The following is a 25428-nucleotide window of genomic DNA, read 5'->3' on the forward strand; positions in this document are numbered from 1 at the left end:
AATTTGGGGGATAATAACCACGTTACTCTAATTGGAAAGAAATCACCACTTATATAGCTAATTAGTCTGAGAAATATTGTTAATGTTTGAGTTGAAGCAGCAAATATTGACTGAAAGAGCCATATATTTGCTAACACAGAAGTACTATAATCCCTAGAATTTTAAATGAGTTTGTGACCTACATTCACATTTCTTTTCAGTGTTACTCATGTGATCGAATTCCAGGTTATTTATTTTATCTATGTCTCTCATTCCCTTGTTTATAGAAAAACTTTTTGATCCAGACTTTAGAACTGATAGAGTTATAGCTTTTAATGCTTTATGCATTGTTGGCTGAAATACCACTTTAGAAAATGGAGTTTGATTTATTTCAAGAATAGATTTAGTGAGGGTAAAAAAAAGTAGGTTTATGCTAAAACTATTTAATAACTCTTTAGCAATCCTTGTTTCTTTTGGGATCTCAGGAAATAATGATGTGGTGAGAATTTTGATGGCTGACCTCGCTTGCCATGGAGAACATTGTGGGTTTGGGGCAGGGGCTAGAATTCAACTTTTTTCTTAGCTGTTAAGGTTCCTGTTTCTGTCTTTGCATCCACTCTGATGTATTTTTCTAAGTATATTTTATTGATTATGCTATTACAGTTGTCAAATTTTTCCCCTTTTCCCCCCCTCCACCCAGTACCCCCCCTTCCCTCCAGCAATCACTTCCCTCTTAGCTCATGTCCTTGAGCCCTGCATGTAAGTTCTTTGGCTTCTCCATTTCCTTTACTATTCTAACACCCTCCTGTCTATTCTGTACCTATCAATTATGCTTCTTAATCCCTGTAGGGGATTTTCTGCCTTTCTCCCCCTTATCAGTATTGACAAATGTGTTTATGAGACAAACTGAAGGTTAAGGAGACAGCTTCCATGACTCACAAAAAATGTGGAAGCTATGATATGGATTTAGTTTTGTGCTGTGTGCTTACTGACTTAAATTTCCAAGATAATTAACTTTAGTAAATGTAAATACTAATGCACATATTGTAGTAAATTTTTGTTCACCTAATACAATTAACCAGTGAAGTGTTAAAAGTATTCGAAGATAGATTTTTAAAACAGATATTAAACTATTTTAGGAACCAATTGACACTTTGTAAAAGATATTTACACCCAAATTAACAGTAAAAGAAAGAATGCGATTCTTTATAATGGAAGGTATAGAAACCAAGAAGTCAATTTCCTGTTTTATACAATGAACTGGGTACATGCAGTGTCCCTAAGCAATTGATCATACATGGCTTGTGTCACCCATAATGTTAGCAAATTGATTCTTACTAGCTGACCTCTAGACCTCTAACAGAAATTTGACAATTTCATTTTACTGTTGGGAAAAGAATGGTCAAATTATTTATAACTGATAGAAGTATCATATATTTGTTACCATTAGCATAGAACAGTGAAGATTTCATTAGCAGTTTCTGAATCTGTGCTTTTTTAGAAATATGGGTTCTGAGTTTTGACCTTGGGTAATTATAACAAAGTGAAATTATATCACGGATGCTTTGGTTTTCGGACTGGGGAGCTTTACTGATTGATTAGATACTCCAAGTATTTTGGAGGAAATTGAACATCCTGAGAGTTTTAATCTAAAATATCAGTTCAGAGTCTCTACCTCTAGCTCCAAATCCATTCCTATATTCCCCAAAGCCTATACCTTTTCACGAATAAAGGTCTCTGCTTGGAATTACTAGATTCTCCTGTGGCAGTGAAGGCTTTGTGGATGAGAATAAATGAAGTAATCTGTGATTTCAGCTCTTAAATTTCCAGTGTGTTCTGTTCTAGGTGTTCAATACATTTTTTTTATTTTTTAATAGTGGAATATAGTTTTATCAATCCATTACAGTGAAATGTCACTTAAAAATATATCTTAGAGCACATAAATTGCTTTGTTAACAGATGGTTATATGTTTCTCTTTATCCCTTTTCTGTTCCTGGTTTTGCATTTCTTATGTGACAGGAATGGCTCACTTAACTATAAAATTATGTTTAACCACAGAACATCAACATTAATTTTGAAAAGTATTATGTTACAGGAATTTGAATATTTAAAATTTTAGTGGCAACTATGAAAGTGTGAAAGTTACATTTTGAAACTATAGATTCTTCTTTAAAAGATCAACATAGAAACAACATATGTGCATGATTTTTTTTCTTTTTATTGCTATACATCATATCCTAAACAAAGAAAAGGCACTCCTCTCTTACTTAAAAAAAACACACACATTATTTTCACTTTTAAATATGTGCATTATAGAAAAAATGAGGAGTTATAAGAAGCAAAGAATACAAAATCATCCACAATTATAAGGAGTCTACAGTTGATGTGTTGTTGTGAGTTCTTGTGTGTGTGTACACACAACTAAACATACATTTTTATGTGGTTGAGATTGTACAGTGTGTATCATGCTTTTCCACATGTTATGAATATTTACTAATTCAAAGTCCTAAAGCCAGGAGTACTTTGACAAGCAAGAAGACACTTCATCAACTCAAACAAAAATAAAATGAAATCCTGCCTTTTGTGGGGACAAAGATTTCATAAAAGACAAAAACAGTAACAAGACTCTGGTAAAGATGTTGTTGATGGGATTACATTAAAGCAGCGCATTCTCTTAATGCTCAATTTAAAATAAGATATAAAGAAACGGAGTACGATAAGTATAATCCCTCTGAGAGAATGAATGACCAGATCTATATTATTAAAATATTAGCAAGAAAATATTTCCATCAAATTATTTAAAAGTGTATTCACACATTATAACCAAAAAAGATATATTCATAGATAAATGTGAACACGATTGCACAATCCCTTTTCTTGCACTTCTTTCTAAGTCCTCTGCCACCAACCCAATAAACAAGCTTGAAATATGTTCAGAGCTGGTTTAACAGTCCCTTGTCCAAGATGATTTCTTTCTATTAATTATAACAAAAATATACATTTAAGTTGGTTAATTTACTCTCTACTTTTTCTAATAGAAAGTTACCTTAAGACACCTAAAATCTTAGGTGTTATGAAATAAAGAATGTACACTGTCCACAATAAAAATAAGTACTTTACAAGGTACCCATAGAGAGCTGTGGTCTAGGCTATCTTGCAGATGTGGATAGGCTAGCAAAGCCCTATTCCCTTCACCTTCGTTCTACTTCTTCCTCCACTATTTGAGTGACTATAAATATATGTCTAGCTCCAAGAGGTTTATTATCAAAGAGTATAACTAAAGTATATTTAGAGCTAGATATTACTTTATTGTCTCTGTTTTTGATCACTTAGGACATGTTTGCCCTATAAATACATAGCAATATTAACTCTAGTGCACATCAAAACAAGGATTAGACAATCTGATCTTGTCCAACAAGTCCTGGACATAGAACCCTTCCTGATGTACTCCCTTCCCTTTCTTTACTCCTGCCACCCAGGAACAGTCAGTATTCTGCTCTGAAATATTGAATGTAATACTCCCATTCTCAAAAGACCATCATTCTTATGAATCCCTAAAGGAAAAAAATAGTTATTGTACATCCTTTACATCCAACTTATGCTGTGCACTTTACACATTTATAAAGACTAGATATTTGGTAGGACAATGTGTCCACTACACATGGTGTAGCATCGGGTAAACTGCACACTTGAAAAAGTTATTTTCAGAAGATTAATTTTGACATAAAATGTATTATTTTACCACCTTTTGTCATACAGTGCCAAAGTCTTTAATACCTAGAAAGACCAGGTGTTGTAAAATTAGGTCTCATTTTCCATTATATTTGCTATGTATACAGCCAGTGCGCAGGCTTAGGAGATGATGGTTAGTCTTTGCCTCACTATGAAAATACTGGCATAGAGCCTTTTGCACTTCCTTCTCCTCCCACCTCTTCTGAAGCTGTTACACAAACACAATGTATCTCTCAAAGACAGGGTTTGATCATTCCATTTCCAAACATAGTATTTCACATGAATTTTGTAAAAAGAAAAAAAGTATTTATAAAATGTGTTATAGTACCACTCTCTTTTAATCTGTGCACTTCTAAATATCAGAAAAACTGTATGTTTCAAATGATTGCTTACATTTGTGTTACATTTGTAGTGTTGACTAAAAAATATATATATATACACACACACACAAACATATATATACACATATGAAACCCCTTCATCCAGTCCACCTGTTTGGCAAGATCTCATCTGGGTAGGATCTAACATGGTGATGGTAGTGTTGGGGGACCCCATCTTGCTGTCTCAAGATGTTTGTGATTCCATTGCTACACATTGTCAGCAGTGCTTGGGCCAGAACGGACGTCAGTCTGAAAACAGGGGTTGACAAAACAATTAAATAATGTCTGTAGATTCTATTACATTTTGAAAATGAAATGTATTCTAATAAACACCGACTTTATAATTATTTAAAATGTGTATACATTTTTCTGGGACACCCTATATATATGTGTGTGTGTGTGTGTGTGTGTGTGTGTGTGTGTGTGTGTGTTTCTGATAATAGTTATATTTAAAAATGTCTTCTAATTCCTTCATTCATCTACCAGCCCAGTGGTTGAGAAGAGGCACAGGTGTCACTGAGCAACATACTGCTCAAAGAGGTTATCAATTCCATTTCCAAAGACAATATTACTCACCAATGTTAAATAAGCTATTTACAAAGTATATTTTACTACATTTACTTTTAAATGCATCTGGAAAAATTAGATATTTCAAATAAGAACTTGTCCACTTTTCCACTCTATAAACAAAAGTACATAACTATGGTTCTAATTATTCTAAATGTTCCCTCACTTCCTTTTCTCTACTACCAGCACAGTGGACAAGTAGAGGTAATTGAACAAATTCATTTTCTAACATCATTTAGAGGAGACAAGCTTGCCAATACATTTTAAAACAAAGTGTACAAAATGTGTTAATTTTATTTTTATGAAATCTACTTTGTCATATACTGGCAAATTTAAAAACATCTAGTGACTAGATGTTGCAAAATTAGGATTCCTTTGCTTATTATATACACTACATACACATCAAAACAAAATTCACACACCATACAAAAAATGGTTTACTGAAACTGTCCACCTATGAATACACTATCAAATTTTTGTAATTTGTTTCTTGCCACTTCCTCCAAACCATTGAACAATATCAATACTAGCATATTGCTCACATTAGTGGTTTAGCAATTTTATTTCTGAAAGACAGTGTTTCCTACAACTTTTTGCTATATATTTACAGTGATGTTTTATTACATCTTTTAATATAGACCAGCTGTTTTAAATAAGAACTTAGTTTCTTCACTATGTATACAATAGCATTCAGTAAACTGCACACATATAACAATAGTTATAATATGAAAGTGTCTTTTAAATGTGAACATTCTAGCTCAAAACATTTTCCTTCTCTTACCCCTCTGCCCATCCAACAGACTGACTGTAAGTTTCAAATTTTCAGAAGGCAGTTTTCTTATGAATTTTACCATAAAATGTACTAGTTTTCCAATATGTCTTTTGTCACACGTGGCAAACTCTTCATCCTGTAGAGAGACCAGATGTTGCAAAATTAGGACTCATCTGTCCATTACATGCATTATCTACACAGCAAAGTAGAACAAGATGCACAGACATATGAAACAATAATCTTCTTTCACTCTGAACACACTGGTCTAGAACTCTTCATTTCCTGCCCTCCTCCCCTGAAACCTGTGCACAAACTCCTGGTGTGTTGCTAAGGAAATGGTTTGGCCATTCAACTTAATAGTATTTCAAAGAAATTTAATAAAAATATTTGCAAACTATTATTTTACTTCATACTTTCAGTATAAAGCCTTCAGAACATCTACAAAAAATAGCTACTTCAAAAAAGTACTTGGCACTGTAAAGTGCATATACAGTAGTGAGGAATAAAATGTATGACAGAGGGTAGTAATAATATAAATATGACTTCTACATATGTGCAGTCTGGCACAGTACCATTTTTCCTCTTCATTGCAGAATTATCTCTGCGGATTCTCTTTTTTTAATTTATGCTTCTGTGTGATACTGGGATATATATTTTTCTTCTCTGCTGTTTATAATTATGTACAATTTTGTAACCCACATATTACATTAGCTTTTAGTTGCCCTCATATATGAATTGAGTGTATTAGCCATTTCTCCTTCTCAGTCCTCATATACCAATTATAGATGAAAAATTCCTTCAATTTTTTAAGCAGCCTCTTCTTAGCCTGCTGTTTCATCTCTTCTCAGCTAACCCATTGATCAAATGTGGAAGTGTCAGTTCTTAAGATGGTCTAACAATTCCATTGCCAGCAGTCATTCTTATAAGGGACTTATTTTCTATGGTTAAGTTTTTTTTCTTGTGTTTTACTAAAGGATATTTACAAGCCAGGTGTTTTTTTTTTTTTTAAACTCTGCTTTATTATACACAGGTGACTTCTTTACATCTATATGCCCTAAATGTAGAGAAACAGGTAGAAATTTAAAAGATTGGTGGGTTGAGGGAAGGCTTTTTCATATCATATCATATGCACTGACCTACAAAGAGCAGTGACTTCCCACATGGTGGTGTGTACTTCCTGTTGACCAAACATGGCATGTTATTCTACCCTCTCTTTCAATACCACAGTTTAGCCTCCCAATTTCTCACTTCCCCACTTTCCCATTTCTTCCAGGGCTCTGCATACCTGCTGGTCTGCAGGGCCTTTGCCCATCATTGTCCAGATGGGGTGAGATCCCATCCAGGTGGGACACAGTGTCACCCACATGCCCAGAGCTATGCAGCTCCTGCTCTGAGGTAGCCAAGCTCTCTTCCACACCAACCTGCCTTCTCAGTCTGAGACCCCTCCTGGATTTCAGGGCTGCCAGTAGGTTCCAGAAAGAGTTGCCAAGGCCTCCCAGGTGGGGCTGGTGGTGGCTCTGGAGGTCTTGGTTCCGCCCCAGCTCACCCACTGTTCTGCTGGAGACAGGTTTAGTTGCTTCTTATCTCCCTCTCTAACTAAATTTGTCTTCCTTTTTTTTGTTGTTGTGGAGATCCCCTCATCTTTATTGAGGTATCATTAACATAATAATTGTATGTATATAATATATACAATATAATGCTTTGATATGTGTACGAGATTTGTCCCGAAGGTATCCTGCCATGTAATATGGAAAATAGAGACATTTACTGAAGAAGACACAAGAAACATTGCACATAGGACAATGAGGCCTCAGTTCCCTTCAAAACAGGCATCTTGGGACCTCACACAGTACCCCCAATTACCATCAACTGCCCCCTTGTATTTTCATGAATTTCATCAATGGTCTGAAATCTCTTCCCTTTCAAAGGTGATTTTAGTTTTGAAAAAAGTCAGAAGTTGCAGGGCGCCAAATCTGGGCTGTAGGAGGGCTGAACCACCTGGGTGATTTGATGTTTTACCAAAACACTGCATGAGACGTGATACATGAGTGGGTGCTTTTGTGATGAAGTTGCCAATCACCAGTTACCCATAGCTGTGGCCTTCTGAGTCACCTGAAAATTTTCTGGGGAGGAATGTTCAAGCTTAACACAAAATCTGAAGCAGATTTGTTACTCTGCTTGCTCAGTCATTTTAAATGCAATGGCCATACAGTACACATGCTCACTCAATGGCGTCTACTGCCCACACTGCCCAGTACAGTGAAGTCATCATTGTTCATGCATGTGCATTCCAGTCCACTCTCCTTGGCCGCTAAGTTACATCGATGTCCTGCAAACCATTCTCCTTATATTAATGGCTGGACATTTTTGGGACAGACCTTTGTATATGATGAAATAATTACCAGAATCAAGTGAATTCATCACCTCATATAGTTACTTTTTGGGGGAATGTGTGCTGAGAACACTTAAGATCTATTCTCTTAGCAAATTTCAAGTATACAATACAGTATTATTTTTATGTTTGCAGTTTTATTATTGTATAACTGGCAAATAAGTTTATAAGATATTTAAATTATACATGATGATGGTGATTTGATTTAGGTAACTATTGTGAAAGGTTTCTCCCATTATGTAATTAAGAGATCCATCACCTCACATATTTACCTTTTTGGGGTTTGTTTTGGTGAGAACATGTAATTTCTACTCTTAGCAAATTCCAGTTGTTATTCAGTTGATAAAGTGTTATCAACTGTATTCACCATATTATGCATTAGATGCTCAGACCTTATCTTATAACTGAAGTACCCTTTACTAACTTATCTGTTTTCCACAAGGTCCTAGCAACAACTTTTTTACTCTCTGTTTTCATGAGTTTGATCTTTTTAAAAAAATATTATAAGTAATAGCATACTGTAGTATTTGTCTTTCTCTGTCTGGGTTATTTTACTTTAGCAAAATGTCTCATAAGTTCATCTAACTTATGACAAGTGGCAGGATTTTTTTCCTTTTTATGGCCAAATAATATTCCATTGTTTACATATATCACATTTTCTTTACCCACTCATCTATTGACTAACACTAGATACTTTTCATATCTTAGCCACTGTGAATAATACTGCAATGAACATGGACTGTAGCTATCTCCTTAAGATATTGATTTCATTTCCTCTGGATATTTACTCAGGAGTCAAATTTCTAAATTTTATGGTAGCCCTGTTTTTAATTTTTAATTTTAATTTTTAACTTCTTTTAGGCATTAGCAGGAGAGGGCACTATTGCTCAGAATGGAGAGGAGTCTCCTGGCTTTCTTTTCTTTTTCTTCCCTTTCTTTTGCAATGATTCTGATATTTGCAGATGTCTAAAGTCAGGCAGTGTGCACAGCGCTAACAGTTCCCTCTCCTGTAGCTCCTGGAAATGTTCATTGATTCCTTCCAGTATTCCTCACATTCTGAAACTCTGGTAATTCCAAGTCACCTTAGGCATGTTAATACTTTCTGAAAATTATATGGCAGCATGTAGCATATTTTTCCTTTGAACAGCATGTCTCAGAGGATGATAATGACCCAGGCTATATCAGCTTGATTGTTAGAGCCTCTCTCTATAAGCAACATCAGATAGATAACTTGATCTAAAGAGTATTTATTTACCTGTCCAATGCTGCAGATGGAGACAGAAGGGGCTCCACTCATGGAATTGTTGGGTGTGAAATTTTTATTGTTCAGTGTGATACAGAGCAAGAGAATGCTTGTTTCATTTAAGTAATACTGTTTTTAACCACCGCACACCATCTTCCTCATTTGCTGCCTGGCCCAAGCACAGAATTGAGTGTATGCAACATTTTGAATGGTTTAAATGCAACTTGTTCTGGTTTTAGTTCAAGAGGTAGTAGTGGAGTAGTAGATGTTGTTTTCACTGTCAGGGATCAAATCCCTCATTTTTCTATGGACGAGATTTCTCTGTTGGCCAGCTGCCCATCTCTCAGCTTCACTGTCTCAGAGAATAATGTTAATGTGATTCCCTCCCTGAAGAATCAGAAGAATCACTCTTTGATATCCTCTATGATTTGCATACCAGTGTTTTTATAAAATTATGTTTAAATTCGGGGAGAGACTTCTCAAAGAGTCCCTTAGAACTTTCTAACTAGTCCCTTTGACAAGTCCTGCTGAAGGCAAATATATGAACTTTGTCCCAAAGCAAAGACTCTTTGAATTGTAACTCAAACCATATATTTTCACAAATACCTATGTGTGCGTGCATGCGCAGGCACACACACACACACACACACACACACACATCAGTTTATTTGGAAATATATCAAAGACTTACTTTGACATAGTTATCTGGATTGATTTTGCCCAGGTTGCTCACAAATGTTTTTTTCCAGACTGTTTAATGACTGAGGAAATGATTGCCACCTTCAGATGTATTGTACGTGGAATAGCACTTGATAAATATACCTTGTTTTGGGCTTAGTATCATTCAGGCTCTGTCTGTAGTTTTAGGCAGAGAGGCTATTTGAATTAATTACCTCATTGATTCAGCATGAGGATATTGTATTAGGATAAGTGACCCTGTCAAAATGAATGCTACCATTTCAGCACCTTAATGTAATAAAGGTATCTTGTTCCTCCCATCACAGCTTTATATGATTTGGAGGGTTGCATGGGGCTCTACCCCGTGAAGTATCCAGGGAATCCAGGCTCCTTCCATCTTTCATCACCTAACATTTTTTAAAAAGCATATTTTGTTGATTATGTTGTTACAGTTGTCCCAATTTCTTTTCCCTTTGCTCCTCTCTTCCCAATACCCCCCTTCTCTCCAGCAGTCCCACCCCTCTTAGTTCTTGTCCATGGGTCATGCATATAAGTTCTTTGGCTTCACCTTTTCCTATATTATTCTTAACTTCCCCCCAGTCTATTTTTTAAAATTAATTAATTAATTTTGGGGGGACCCCTGCTCTGTAACAATTCTACTCTCTCAGACTTAAGATCCTTTATAATCTTATAAAGGACAATGGTTAAAGGTCTGTTTTTAATTTTTTTGAAGAACTTTCATACTATTTTCCACAGTGTCTGTACAAATTTGCATTCTCATTGACAGTGTACAAGGGGTCCCTTTTCTCCATGTCCTGCCAAAATTTATCACCTCTTATCTATTTGGTAATAACCATCCTACTAGATGTAAGGTGACTTCTCTTCATGGTTTTGATTTTCATTTTCCTGGTGATTATTGATGCTGAGTACATTTTTGTGAAGGTGTTGACCATTTGTATGTCTTATTTGGATAAATGTTTTCAGGTCCTTTACCCATTGTTAATCAGGTTATTTATGTTTTTGTTATTGAGTTGGGCAAGTTCCTTATATTCATTAAATGAAGTAGTAAATTCATTAAATGAAACAGTAAAAGCTTTGTTTCATCGCTGTGATCATAGCTATAAGGAAGCATCTGCATCTGAGTGCCTATAAAAGCATCCCCATTGTAAGGTAAAATATAAAGCAATTGCAATCACAAACTTTGGATGACAAACACATTAGGGCAGGAATGGACATCGGGACCTTCCCAGAAGCCTTCCCAGAAGCTCTGCTCTCTGCAATTCAGCTTCCGCTTAGAATGGGACTGCTAGTGCTCCTCTGGAAATTCCAAGGCAACACTTCATGCTGTGAAATCTCATGACCATTTTTGCCTTTTCTAAAAACACTCTATATATTTGGAGAAAGCACCCAATGAAATCAGTGACCTCCTTGATTTTTTTTTTTTTTTTTTTTTTTGGCAAATTACAAGGTAATAATTTGAGACTTTTATTCTTTTAATACTTATGGGGTAACTGACGAAGAGAAATTTTTGTTATGTGGTCCTAGAACACAGAGACAATTATTATGTTGTTGATGGATCATAGCTTTTATATTATTCCTGTAAACTAAAAATATTTTGATATAAATACTGTCATATCTGCACGAGTATGAATGTAAGGTGAGGGTAGAGACTTAGCATTTGAGGTTTTGTATTGAAAACTTCACAATGTAGAAGAAACATTACATAAACACTTCAAATATATAACCAGAACCTATGCAAAGAGAAGAATAACATAAGTTTTTATTGGTGAAATAAGCAGTGCTTGGGGTACATGGTTGGCTACCACTCCTGCATAAATAAGACACATCACACAAAGTCCATAGTCCATTGGGGCCCACCCTGAAGTTCTAGAACACCATTTACTCCTGCCTTTTCACTTCCAAGGAAAACTGTTGACTCATCTGATTAGAATGTTGTCTGGTACTGACAGCAAAATATCCATATTTCCACCTGGACTTATAGAGTCACAGTATTATGTAGTAACCCATTTACTGAAGTTCTATCCTGGCACACTTCATATTAAGTTTTATGCTTCTGGGGCTTGCTTTTTCATATTTTTTGTCTTAATTCCCAATGAAAACAAATATCTCATAACCAAAAAAGTAGTCAGTATACTCTTTTCCTCTACAGGTGCAGAAAAGTAGATACTTTTTAGTATCTCAAAATTAGTTCTTATATAATGGTGAAATGATAATATCACAAAGGTATTAATCTTATTCCTGGTTCATTGTGAAGACTTGTGTGAAGAAGATGAATCATCAAACTCCTCTTGTGTTTTCTTTTTCTTTTAAACTTATCTTTGAAAATCTAATTCATAAAAAGGAATCTGGAAAGAAATCTTTGAAGATTTCAGAGTTATTGCTATGAACTTTGGTGATTTAATAAATTGTTCTTTTAAGAAAGTTTAAATTGACATTTTTGTATTCTAGGACATATAGATAATCATGAGGTTCTTCTTTAAAGCCAAGAGAAATCCATTGGGATTTATTTTTTATTGTGTAAGTATATAATAAATTCTACTCCTGGATTCTTTATTCAAAGAGAGAGTTTGAGAACATTTTTCTCATTTAACTATATACAGCAGATCTATACAAAAACCTAGTTGCAGCATCTGAGGACAAAAAGTGAAGGCTTCTTTAATATTACAAAAGTAAGTTGTTTGACTATGTATTTGTAAGAATTTTGTCTGAGTTTCGTATTTATTGAAACATACTGCTTGGCAGGATATGCAAGGATTGTATGGCTAGCTAGGTAGTCATATAATTTTCTGGGACAATTCTGGCTTATATTTTTGTTCCAGCATGATTATTAATAGCATCCTCTTTTTATTCTCAGAAATCTCTCTCTTTTTATATGATAACTTATATTGTGTATGTATAGTTTCCATTTTTCCTTCTCCTCCACACACTTTTCTAATCTCCTGAGGCTGCTCAGTGTTTAACAAGAGAACATAATAAGAGTTGAACAGCTAAATTGGTTTAGGTCTGTTCACAACTATAGCCCAGATGTTTGAGGAATACAAGAATCAGAAAAGAAGAAGATATTCCTTACTTTTGAAACATAGGTTCGAGTTTCCCTTGGCTGTCCTTTGTTCCAGGCGGTACTGTTACTGGTAAAGAGTCTGTCTAGACCACCAAGGAGATTACAGTTTGTAGCAGTGATAGGAGGAAGCTGAGGGTGGAGAACAGGAGGGGCCTCCAAGTGGATAGAGCTAGACCATGGGAATGAAACCTGGAAACTGCCTGTGCACCGATCCACGCTCCTAAGGAATGGAGATTTAGAGGTTTGAGTACTGAGGACATGAAGCTGGTCCAAGCATGCCCTCGCAAACTGCCAAGGTCATGGCAAGGACGTTCAGTTTTGCAGAGCTGTGTCAGGTTGCACCTCTAAGGGGCTTGAGGTCACACTGCCTGGGTAACCGAGCCATGCCTTGCAGAAGTTGGCCCCTGAGCGGATGCCCTGGCCCTGGTTGCAGATTCCCCACTCACCTGGTGAGGCTGCCCTTGGTGCTGCCTTGGTTCCCAGGGTTCTTTTGCTTAGGCCTTTGGTTCAGTTGCTCTCTGTCAGTGGGCTCTGAGTGTGGGCAACTCACTGCAGGTGAGAACTACAGTGTGGGGGGGTGTGTGCAGAATTGAGAGTACCAAGGGAGTCTCTCTCATTGGTCATGATCGTGGCAGGGGGAGTTTCTTACACTGAGCACAGGCAAGGCTAGCGAGATAATCGGATAGAGGAAAAAGCCCTCCTTCCCACTTCTATTACCAGATCGCAGGGGAGACCAGGTGAAGAAGGCAGGCACATGAACCATAGAAGTCAAAATCCTGGCAGGGGGAATTGCTGGTCTAAAGAGGCTCATCAGTCTAGCCTGGGGAAAGAAGGGATTGGTTGGGAGGGGGACCCACTCAAAGCATGAGAAAACACCTGGTAATATACTTCCAAGGGGAACAAAGAAATGTTTTTTTGCTCACCTGGTGGTGGCCTGGGTGCTGCAATTATGCGACCTTGTGGCCCTAGCTGCCACATGGCCCATGGCTGTGTCCACAGACATGTAAGCTCCAGGAGGGATCCCAAAACAGACTGCAGTGAGGATCAAGCTAAGCTACTTGGATAACCACTTAGCAGCTGCCTGGGGACTTCAAAGGACTGTATTTTAAATTGGATCAGGGACTCTGACCACTGCCTTTTGTCTTGGTCTTGCTGAGGAGATGGGCTGAGACAGGAGTCTGCCAGATCATGTAGCAGTTAAATAAAACCTCTTTCCTTTTGCACCAGCACCTACTTCACGAATTTAGCTTTCATGGTGACAGGCAACCAAACCCCCATTTTTGTTTGGCAACAGTACCTTAAGATTAAATTTCTTAAGCATGATCTAGTCTCAGTGTCTAGTCTTATACCCGTACTATACATAAAAGTGACCTTCCTAAAAGGCACATGCTACCATGTCACTGTCTTGTTCAATAATTTTTAAATAACTCACCATCGCCTTCAGAACTAAATTTAAGTTAATTTAAGTCTAAGGATACTCCCCTTCATATTCAAATGTTCAAGTATCTCTTTAATATTCAATTTGGATTCATCCACAGACACCTCAGTACAGAATGTGACCAACTGATCTTTCAACTTTTTCCTATAAACCTGTTCTTCTATCTGTGTTATTTTAGATGTTGGCACCATTATTAATCCATATTCAAATATCTGGTGGTTGTTGTTCATTGTTGGTTCCCTAAAGATATCCTACTGTAACAACAAACTTCAGAGTGTGTAAGTACTCAGACATAATAGAGGTTGGTTTCTTATTCAATGGTGTTACAAATGGGCAGGACCATGTCTCCCAAGAGGTGGTTTAGAAACCAGTCACTTTCCATCTCAGAATTTTATTATCTACTTCCAGTAAGAAAAAGAGCCTAAAGGATCTGGTGCGGTATAAGTTACCTGGCATAGGACATGCTACCTCTGTTCGTAGTCCATTGGCTAGAATTTAGTAATGTGGTTACACCAAAGGCATGCAGTCTGGCTGAATGCCTGGGAAGAAGAAGAAACAGGTTTGGTAAAGATCTGGCTAAAAGTCTTTGCCATGTTTCACCATAATAACTACCCATACAATTTTTCACTAACATCAATTTTCTTTCTTAAATATTAATTATCTTCCTCTAGTCTCACCACTACTGTCCATCATCATCTCTCCCCTATACTGGAACAATAGTCTCCTAAATCAAACATTACAAAATAAACATTCTAATCAGTATAGTCTTCCCCAGAAGGTTTTCCATGAACTCTCTAGATCAGCTAAATTTACCTCTGTCTCCAAAGCAATGTATGCATGTCTTTATGATGTAATGCGTACTATCATGTTTATAACATCTATATAGCTCCATCTTCCTCATTGTTCTATGAAATCTTCAAGGAGATTGATGTTTTTTTCAATTCCATTGACTTCAATGTTTGTATAATTTTTGCATAGATAATATATAGTGCTTATTTTAATGGACAAAGAAGGAATGAGTTGCTCTGCTCACATTACTACTCCTGAGGAGTTCTTTGTAAAAAGGGGTACTTTTTGGATGTTTCTGAGTAAATTCTTCAGTTATTATTTTTTGTCTTTTGTCTCTGACCTAACTGGTCTTACTCCTTTTTCAAGCATTCACTGACTTTTTTCTTACCTACCAGCCCAAGGGATTTTTTCTAGTCTCCAAGAAAGAAACTTTGTTCTTACTTCTGATATTTTTCTCCACTGTCTTTGCTCAAGTCACTTTCAAGCCCTTAATCTTGAATAATATGATGCCTACATTTTTTAATTAAAATATTTGAAAATGGATGTTCTGTTCTGAGTTATGTGCTAGGTGCTTTAAGTTAGTCTCTAGGGACATTCAGTTGAATTCATTAGAATATTCACTCGAGGTATAATCAACTAATCTTTAATCAGACCCAGAGGCCATCCAACAAGTGTTTCAACTATCTATACCTTCCATCACCATCAGAGATATGTTTATCTTCATAATGAATGTTAGAAATAGATTTTCACTGGTGGAGGGAGTGACTTGTTAATTAGCAGAATGGAAATAAGAAATGAGATTTTATTGATGAAGTGAGTAGTTTGGCTACATTATTGTGTATTGTGTGTGTGTGTGTGTACTCTTCTTTTCTTACAAAGAAGAGTATCAAAACTATCATCTGTCCTGAAGGCTTTATCTTGCTTCTAGTGGGAAAGTTTTTTCTTCCCCTACTTACAGTTGGCTGCATGTGATGCTAGAATGCTGTCACATTTACCTCGGGAAATGTTCTGTGCAAGGCATTTTTAAGTCATACAAAAAGACAGGAAGCTGAGACCTCTTCAAGATTTCAGTCAGTGTGCAGCTTTCTCTGTGTGTCCCAGCTGCCAATAAACAGTGGCATGTGTGGCAAAATTTTGGCTGAGATTTGCTTCTATCATGGGGGTGCAGCCAATTCTCAACTATTTATTTTGGAAGTCATACAAATTTAAGAGTGTGTATATACACATTAAAGTAGATCACTACACTAGGCATTTGAAATTCTAAGCCCAAGAATTAATCCTTTTCTTTTGTTTTTGTTTCTTATTTTTCAACCTGTGTCTAAAGCACCTGAGAATTTCTAGCACCTTGAATAGGGAAGAGCTAGAGAAAATAAAGAAATACCAAGAAAAAAATTTCTTGCTTAATAATTTAAATATATAATTCCAATATAAATGTTTTCCAACTTAAATCTTACAAAGACCACCACCTATGTTATCTATCTGCCAAGTAAAAAAAAAACAAAAAACCTCATTTATAAGAATAAATTCAAAAGAGCAATAACTTCTCACTCTAAGTCTCAGCCTCTCCCAATTTTTATTATTAACACTTGAATGTCTAAATATATCTAATAGGTACCTTAAGAATCAGGAAATATATTTCTGGGGACTCTCTAATTTATTTCTTCAGCATTCTGAGAAACATATCATATGTGAGCATTCTCAGACCTATATTTCAGGTGTATGTACTGCAACCATTATGGCAACTTTGTTTTGTACTTGGCCTCCTTCACACATTTCTGTTGCTTTCTTGGTCCTTATAGACATTGCATTCGCTTATTTGCTCTGGAAAGTTACCAGGCATTTCAAATGTATTGTAGTAATTTTAATTTGAACTATTATTCATTTTTAATTTAAAATAAAGGGTGAACTAAATAACTTAGGGCAGGAGTTGAGATTGAGAAGTCCCTGCCTTTAGGCATATGCATATCTAGTTCAGGCAATTCTTTAAATACTGTTCTCAGAACTAAGGACATTTCCCACACATTGAACTTTCTATCTGGGAATCTCATACACCATTCCAGGCAACACAGTGAATTTTTTTCATAACCACTGTTTTAATCTTTTATGCAATATTCTGCCATATAATATTAGCAGTTCTTTCCTAATTTAGCAGAAGGTCATGGTTTGTGTTATTCTCTTTTAAATTTAATATATAAACTGTGCAACTTCCTTCTGTTGTCATAGATTTAGATTTTTTCATGCTTATTTCTGTTACATGTGCTGCTGCTAATGCACAAAAAATGAGAAAAAAACTCAATTTCCTCAACTGTAAAATGAGAATGATAGTGATAATAGTGTTGGGTGATCTGTAAGGTTCCTTCAAACTCTAAAATTTTATGATTTTAATAATGTAAGTTTAAACCATATTAGTAAGAGTCGTTGTTTTTCTTAGCCTAGTCTGTGGCACAGGTTTCATAAATGGCCTACTTTGCCTAGGAACAGTTCACTGAACATTTTTTCTTACTCAAATTTACTAAAAGTGTGCTATTCTATATTTCCAGCTCTGAAACTACACTGCTTTGTAGAATATTGAAAATATTATTTATATGTGTAGTTTAAATTCTCTACTATTAAGTTAGCTCCTTGGAATATAATTTTTGTCTAATTCACCTTTAGTTCTAAGTGTATATTTTCTTGTCACTAATAGATGCTTAATAAAGCTTCTTAATTAGAATGAACACATTATTTTTTTATCTCATATTACAATTTTACAAAGTGCTCTTATTGCTTATTATCTAATGTAGAAGTATAAAATATTAAAGTTTAAGGGACACTAGAATTAGCTCTAAGCCATTGGTTCCCAATTGGAATGATTTTGTACCTCAGTGGATTTTTGACAAAATTTGGAAATATTTTTGGTTGTCACAAGTGAGGGGTGGGTGTTACATCTAGTGGGTAGACACTAGACATTTTATATAATTCACGGCGTAGTCCCCATAAGAAAGAATTATCCACCTAACACATCAATAATGCTGAGACTGAGAAACCCTGCCCTCACTTTATAAGCGAGTGAGAGACCTGAAATACTAAAAAGTTAAACAAAATTTTTAAGGTGGTCTTCAAATCCTGTAATTTTGCATAATAAGTTGATTCTTAGTAAATCTTGCAAAGGAGATGGAGATATTTTTTCCATTTTTACAAGTAGAAAACTTATAAAGAAAACTAGAGACTTGGTAAAATGATAGACAGTGTCACACAAGAAGCAGAAGTGATACTTGGGGCTACTGCATGCCAGCTATGTATTTAGGAATATAGTGGGTCCAAAGTGATTCATGATATGCAGAGAAAGAAATTTTACATTAATTTACTTTTTCTAAAGGTCCTGTTCATCACTTGCCAAGCTCAGGGAAAGTTCAATAGCACTCATTATTGGGGATTTGCAATAAATAGGCTATAGAAGAACTTCAGGATTTATATAATGCTGGGAAAACTGGGCAGGCAGACTTGCTTTTAGTACCAAATACATGGCATATAGAAAGTCCTCATTAACTAATTCAGTGAGTGATGGTCACCTTCCATTGTAGTAGCTACTGCTATTAAATGACAGTTTTACTACCTTTATGCATTGATTCTCTGGGAAGGCTGCAGTGTGACTTCCTCTCAGAGCTTCACAGCCCAAGAAAGCAAAAGATTAGTCACAGAAATCTTTACTAAACACCCATACATGACATGTTAGTGACCAGTTCACTTGTATACCTTTATAGGCTCTTCCATCAGGGGTCTTGTCTCTTGCAGAAGAATGTGTTTCAGCAGGCCCAGTAGGTCAAGCCTAAAACTCCCACTCTATTCTCAGCCTCAGGGAGATATCTTGTATGGGGATATGCTCCTTCAGTGACACATGTTTTCATTCTCTTTTCATTTTAGCTATTCCTGCCTTAACCCTGTGGATAAATCCTTTTGAAAACATAAGATTTGTTATCTTTCTCATGGGACAAGAGAAACTCATATTCTAAAGACACAGCCCTGGATAACCTTTTGGGTTAGATATAGGAGAAGAGAATTTCCATTACTTTGCAGTGACACCCCCATCCCCATAGATATCTGGCCATATCTTTGACATATTATTTTGTCAAATTCATCTTTTAATAAATTATGGGAGAATAAATTTAAAAAAATATATTTTCAATTAGTTTTTTTTTGTGGTTATATTATTTAAATCATTGACAAGCTTAACGTTATACACTTCTAAGTGTATATAACCTGACTTTGTTGTATTTATATCATAGTAAAAACAAGTATTATCCACATGAGTAGATATATACTCTCAGACTGCAAAAGAAAGTTGTCCTGGTCTTCAAACTGTCTTAAGGACAGGAAAGAAAATAGTACATGAAAAAACAAAGAAGAATTTTGAAGTAGATGATAAAGAGAAATATTTCACAAACACTTAACTTTTTTGGTACACATTGATTTATTAAGAAATACACATTTATTAGATTGAAGGAAAACACCACTGCAAGGAACCTCCGTGAGAGTGCCTTAATGGAATTTTCTTGAGCAATAAAGGGTCCCCTGGAACAAATATATTATTTGTACAATTGTTTGAGGATAGCCACATATATCTGCAAATATGAGAAAATGGCTTTCGTTGTAGCCAGATGTTCTCTTGTTCCTTCATGGTATTAGTTTCAATACATAATTTTCATACAAGGAATTATGTTAAGTGTCTGATACTTTCAAATATACTAATCAATTTTATAATCAGAAATTATTTATCTATTTATTTCTCATGAAGTTATTTTTTAAATAATAAGTATACCATTCCCAAAAGTATGTTCTTTTTTCATAAACCCTTCTAAGAAAGATATTTTCTCCATGCTCTTGTTGCTATGTGTTTCTATAATTCATGTGCTTATTTTTTTCTTCAGACATTTTATACAGAAAATCTTTTTAAATTGGGCAATAAAAGAAAAAATACAAAAACATAGAAAGCACATTAGAAGTGAATAATGTTCTAGTCTGTCAACAATTTGATTTTTCTGAAACTCTTCTAGGACAAAATTGAAGTATTTAATGGAGGCATAATTATATGTTATTGCCACTAGGGACAAGTTGACATTTGTCTCAAATTTTCATGATGGATACAATTGAGGGGTAGTCAACAATAAAATAATACATTTTATTTGTGCACATGTTTCAAAACTTCTTTACTGTGCTTTGGTTGATAAATACTTAGCATCAAGTACAAGATGGGCTTCAAGTAACTCTAGATTAAATGATAGATAGGTGAAATTTGTTGTTCTCTTTTTCACCCAGGGCATATCATTGAAGTATTTCTCAGTACTTTCCAAGATATCAGACATATTATCACACAGGGAATATGTTAAAAAACTGTTTATCAAAGATCCACAAGAAGAAATCTTTCATCAATAATATTAGCTTTAATTGTCTTTCTTTTTATATTCATAGTACTTTAAAATTCAGTCTTCCATGTAAGAATGAAATTGCTTAAAAGTGAAATTTAGATGCATGATCTTTGAAAAAACAAGAGCAACAGAACTATATTTCCACAGTTTTTTTAAAGTCCTTGCATACTTCCACAAGTACAGGTATATATATCCTTCAACACAAATATTTATGACCTAGATTTTGTGATATCCTTTTGGAAATGAATAGATAGCACTTCCTTTCCTAATTGCAAATTTCAACTTAATATAAAGACTCACTTAAAATTTGCATTTCAAAACAATATAAAAAAGTTATTAAGATTTCTCTGTTAGCTATCCCAATTTTAAACAGCACTTATTTCAATATCAATGCTAAACAAAATTCAGACATACATACATTAGTGATTCAGTAAGCATTTTTACTAAAAATTCTTGGTGTATTGCCCAGCTTTTATCTCCCTGTTCACCCTCATTTTTTCTATCTATATTAAAAAAAAAAAAAAAAAAAGGCAATCTCACCTTATCCACTAAGTCCAAGTCTCCACTACAAGAGAAACCCCATTTTCTTTACCAAAGTTCAGGAACATAGGGCTACGCCTATCTGAACAAGAAATTGTCCTGGTCTCAAGTTGTTAGTTCAGCAATGGGCACATGCTTCTACATGAATAAATGAACTTCAAGGGAACCTTTACCCAAAGCTTCTGCCATTGATGATCCTTTCCCCTTGGAAGATTAGAAAAGATGGATTCTCTTTATTTCTGGACACTGTTGCATGTAGATATCAAGCCAAGATCTACAAAGGCCATCTTGTCACCTGTCAGAGAACAGAGGCAGTAGGCAGAGGAGGGGGCAAAGCTAAGAGGCTTCAGACAGATGAAATCGAAACACTTATTAAATCATGTCTGATTCCAACCCTATCCCTGGATTATTTTTCAACCACACGAGCCAGTAATTTTTCTTTATGTTTTAAGATAATTTGAGTTGGGTTTCCCATTATTTAAAACTGACATGCAAAGTAAAAGGTATGGGAACATTTAACTTTTCAGAAATTTCCCTACACTTAGCTGAGTTAATTTTTTATTAGTTAGTAAATGGATTTTCTAAGGATATGCAAGAATGCTAATACCTGAGAGTAGCATTACTGTACATCAAACTGTGGGAGCTGGACTTGGGAGCCCATGGGAAGGGTAGATGCAATCCCCCTACAGATGGGGCAGGGCTGGTACATGGGCAGGCAGCCTGTGCAGTTGCATGGGGACCTGAACTTAGAAGAACCCCATGCTTGCTTTAATGCTTGTGGTCAGCCTCTTAAAATTAAGTTTGGAACAAAGGGTTTCATATTTTCATTTTGTACTGAGCTTGTTAAATTATGTAGATGATCCTACCGGGAAGATACTGGGTGGAACACAGATATGTCTTAAACATTTGTTACAATGGAATGGTCTCTATTTTCAAAGATGTGATCAGTTGGGCAATGGCAGGAAATGCATCCTTGAGATCATGTTTGAGGATGTGTGAAGCTTAGCTGATTTGGCTGCTGATCCCAGTCATAGGATTCTTCATGGACCCATACTGGGCTCAGAGACTGAGGCTGTCTCATATTAAGACTTTTCTCTGACGGCTAGAGAAAACCAAGGAGAAAGAATAAAGTGGGTCATTAAAGAATAGTTTAGAATGGGTAATTTTAGTTCAGGAGAATCTGCATGGCAGCATAGGAAAAGAACCTGAAAATTGAGTCTTTTCCATAACTAAATTTTACCTTGACAAATACTATGTTTTTAAAATTAAATGCCTATACATATTTTTTTCCCTTAAAAATGTATATTTGTAATATTTAATAGACAACATTATTTTTAAAATCTTTAGCAACAAGATCCTAAAAGAGCACATAATGAAGCTTTATTCCACTAAATAAAAAGTAGTTTTTGATGGGTACATTCAGTGGGCCAAATTGTGGCCTCAACAATATATTTATATCTATCCCCTGTGAATATTACCTTACCTGGCAAAAGATGTGATTAAGTTAAAGATCTCAAGAGGAGGTGTGCTTATTCTGGATTATCCACGTGGGCCCTAAATGAAGTCACGTGTGTCCTTTTAAGAATCAGATAATTTTGACAAAAGCACTCAGACAAGAAAGCTGTATTGAGAGATATGTGGCCACAAGCCAAGGAATGACAACAGCCATTGGAAACCAGAAGAGGCAAGGAATAGATTCTCTTTTCAAGCCTCCAGGGCACAGTCCTGCTGACACCTTCATTTTGACTCAGCGAAAGTGATTTTGGATTTCTGGCCTTCAAAATTGTGAGGATAAGTTTCTGCTATTTTAAGCCACCAAGCTACGGTAATGTTTTACAGCAGCCACAGAGATTAATACAGTATGCTCTTACTAATGATGTATAATGATGAAATTTAATATTTTATTGAGAAAAAGATAAATGTTTGCTGATTAAGTGTAAAATGGGCGTAACAGATAAATGAAAGGTATCATTAAAGGTCAGTAACTCAGAGAAAGCCTGAACACTATTAAAAACATCCAATTTAAATTCTGAGAGAAGGCTTTGCTAAAGATAAAAAATGCCACGTGTTCAGTTGAGGGATCCAGTCCAACACCAGAAGTTAAGAATGAGTCATTGGCAGTGGCAATGAGCTTATTAGATGTGGTAAATGTTTTCAGGACAGCTATACAGGAAATTGATAGTTATTAATATTTAATGATTCATTTTATTCTTGGCAGGCAACCTACCCGGGTATAGTCAAGTTCACCCACAGAATAGTTTTTTTAATGCTCTTGGAAATATTTAGATTGCTGTGTATATGGGTAATAGAATTATTTTTAAACCCATACATTTGAAACTGTGACTTTGGATAGACATTGTTCTTCTGAAATATTTATGTCAGTATCCATTCTTATAACCTCAAAATAGACAAACATAATTAATTAAATATTTATATTTTACTTTATTGCATCATGAATTTAAAATAAAAGCTATATTAAAATCCAATCTTTCTTTTAACTAGGCATAAAATGAAGTAACTTATAATTGGGAATGCAGGATTTTTTTCAACATTATGACAGTTTATGACACAAATGCCTTAACCATCTAGGTGATTTTTAACACTTTCTTTATACCTTATCAAATTGTTCAATTAGTTAGTCTAGTCACTAGAAACTAAACTTGTTTCTGTATAGATTGCTGTAGTTCTATCAGTCTTCCATTTTTTAATTATAAAAATGGGAATTAAAGATATTTCTAAAATATCAGGGGAAACAATATTCAGGTAGATGAATGGGAAATAAGACGATAGGTTCAAATAAATATTCACTTGGTTGTTTCCTAAGAGCAAAAAAAAAAAAAAAGAACAGGTAAATATTACTGATCATCTAAAGGACATAGATACCAGAGACAGGAATGAATGAGATGCAGATCCTGCCCCCAAATTCCCAAAGCCCCAGTGGGTGTGGCAGAGGTGCCAAGACAGACACCTTAGTTATCTCTTCGATGTTGTTTCTTACCTCACTGCTCTTTTACTTCAGCCACACCAGCCTCCTTGTTTTTCCTCAAACAGCTCAACTATATTCCATCTTTATTGCTTTCTACTTGCCATTTCCTAGGCCTACAATGCCTCTTTTTTCTCTACATCTTAGGTCAGGTTCTCCCAGAAGTAAACCCAGAGCCGAGGACTCAAGTGCAAGTAGTGAGGGAAGGCAGGCACGAGGGAAGTGCTCCTTCCCACTGCAGCAGGAATTGCATCTGAACAAAGGCACTGGACTTTTGTACCTTTCCACCATTCAGTCATTGGTTTTGGATGCCCGAGGGAAGAAAGAGTGGTTAAACGGAATCTTCTAGGCACTTGGCTCTCTACACCTAAGAGAGATCATCTAAAGAAGGCATGATTTATAATAAGAAATGAATAATTGTTTTTTTTCTCATTCCTAGCATAGAGCTCCTAAAATTGTTGGAATTTCTTAAGTAATATGAGTGATAAAAGATGTCGATATTCATAACGAACCTCTTTAACACACCTGGATTTATGTTACTGAGGTGACTTTTAGAAAGTAAGGGTTGGACCTTGTCATCTGAAGGACCAGCCATGTGATTAGAGGTTTGGAACTTTAAGTCCTACTTTCTATACCTCTTGGAAAGGTGAGGAGAGGAGCTGGAGCTTGAGATCAGTCACCTATGAAAAATGATTTAATCAATCATACCTTTATAATGAAGTCTCCACAAAAATCCAAAAGGATGGGGTACAAAGAGCTTCTGGATTGGTGAACATGTGGAGATTCAAGGAGAATGGCGTGTTCTGAGAACATGGAAACCCTGTTCCCCTTCCCAGATACATGTCCTATGCATCTTTTCCATCTGGCTGTTCCTGAATTAAGTCCTTTTTATAATAAACTAGTAACCTAGTAACTAAAATATTTCTCTGAGTTTAGTCAGCAACAGTTCATTGGAACCTCTCATCTGTAGCCAGCAGGTAAGAAGTACAGGTAAGAACTGGACTAGTGACTGGCATCTGAAACAGGGGCTCAGAGGACAACCTTGTAGGACTGAGCCCTGAACCAATGAGACATGATGCTATCTCCAGGTAGGTAGTGTCAGCATTGAATAGTTTGGTGGTGTAGAATAAAATGCATCAGAATTGGAGAAGGGTTCTGCTGTGAGCCATACATGTCCAAGTACTGAGAAGCTAGGACCTGGGCCTTAATCCAAGGATGCCTCACATGTCTGCGGGGTACACTCTCTCACTGTCTCTCATCTCTGTTCTATGCTCCACCTTACAGAGGACTTCCTTTACTCCACGTTGAAAGTACTCACTCATACTTTCTATCCATTTACCTTGATTTATGTGTTCATCACAGCACTCATTAATTGATGCCATTGTATATTTCTTTGTTTATTTTCTGTGTCTCTCCCCACACACTTCCCCACTATAATATAAGCTCT

This window comes from Furipterus horrens, unplaced genomic scaffold (assembly GCF_987537825.1).
Source record: "Furipterus horrens unplaced genomic scaffold, mFurHor1.1.pri manual_scaffold_1, whole genome shotgun sequence".
NCBI classification, from domain to species: domain Eukaryota; kingdom Metazoa; phylum Chordata; class Mammalia; order Chiroptera; family Furipteridae; genus Furipterus; species Furipterus horrens.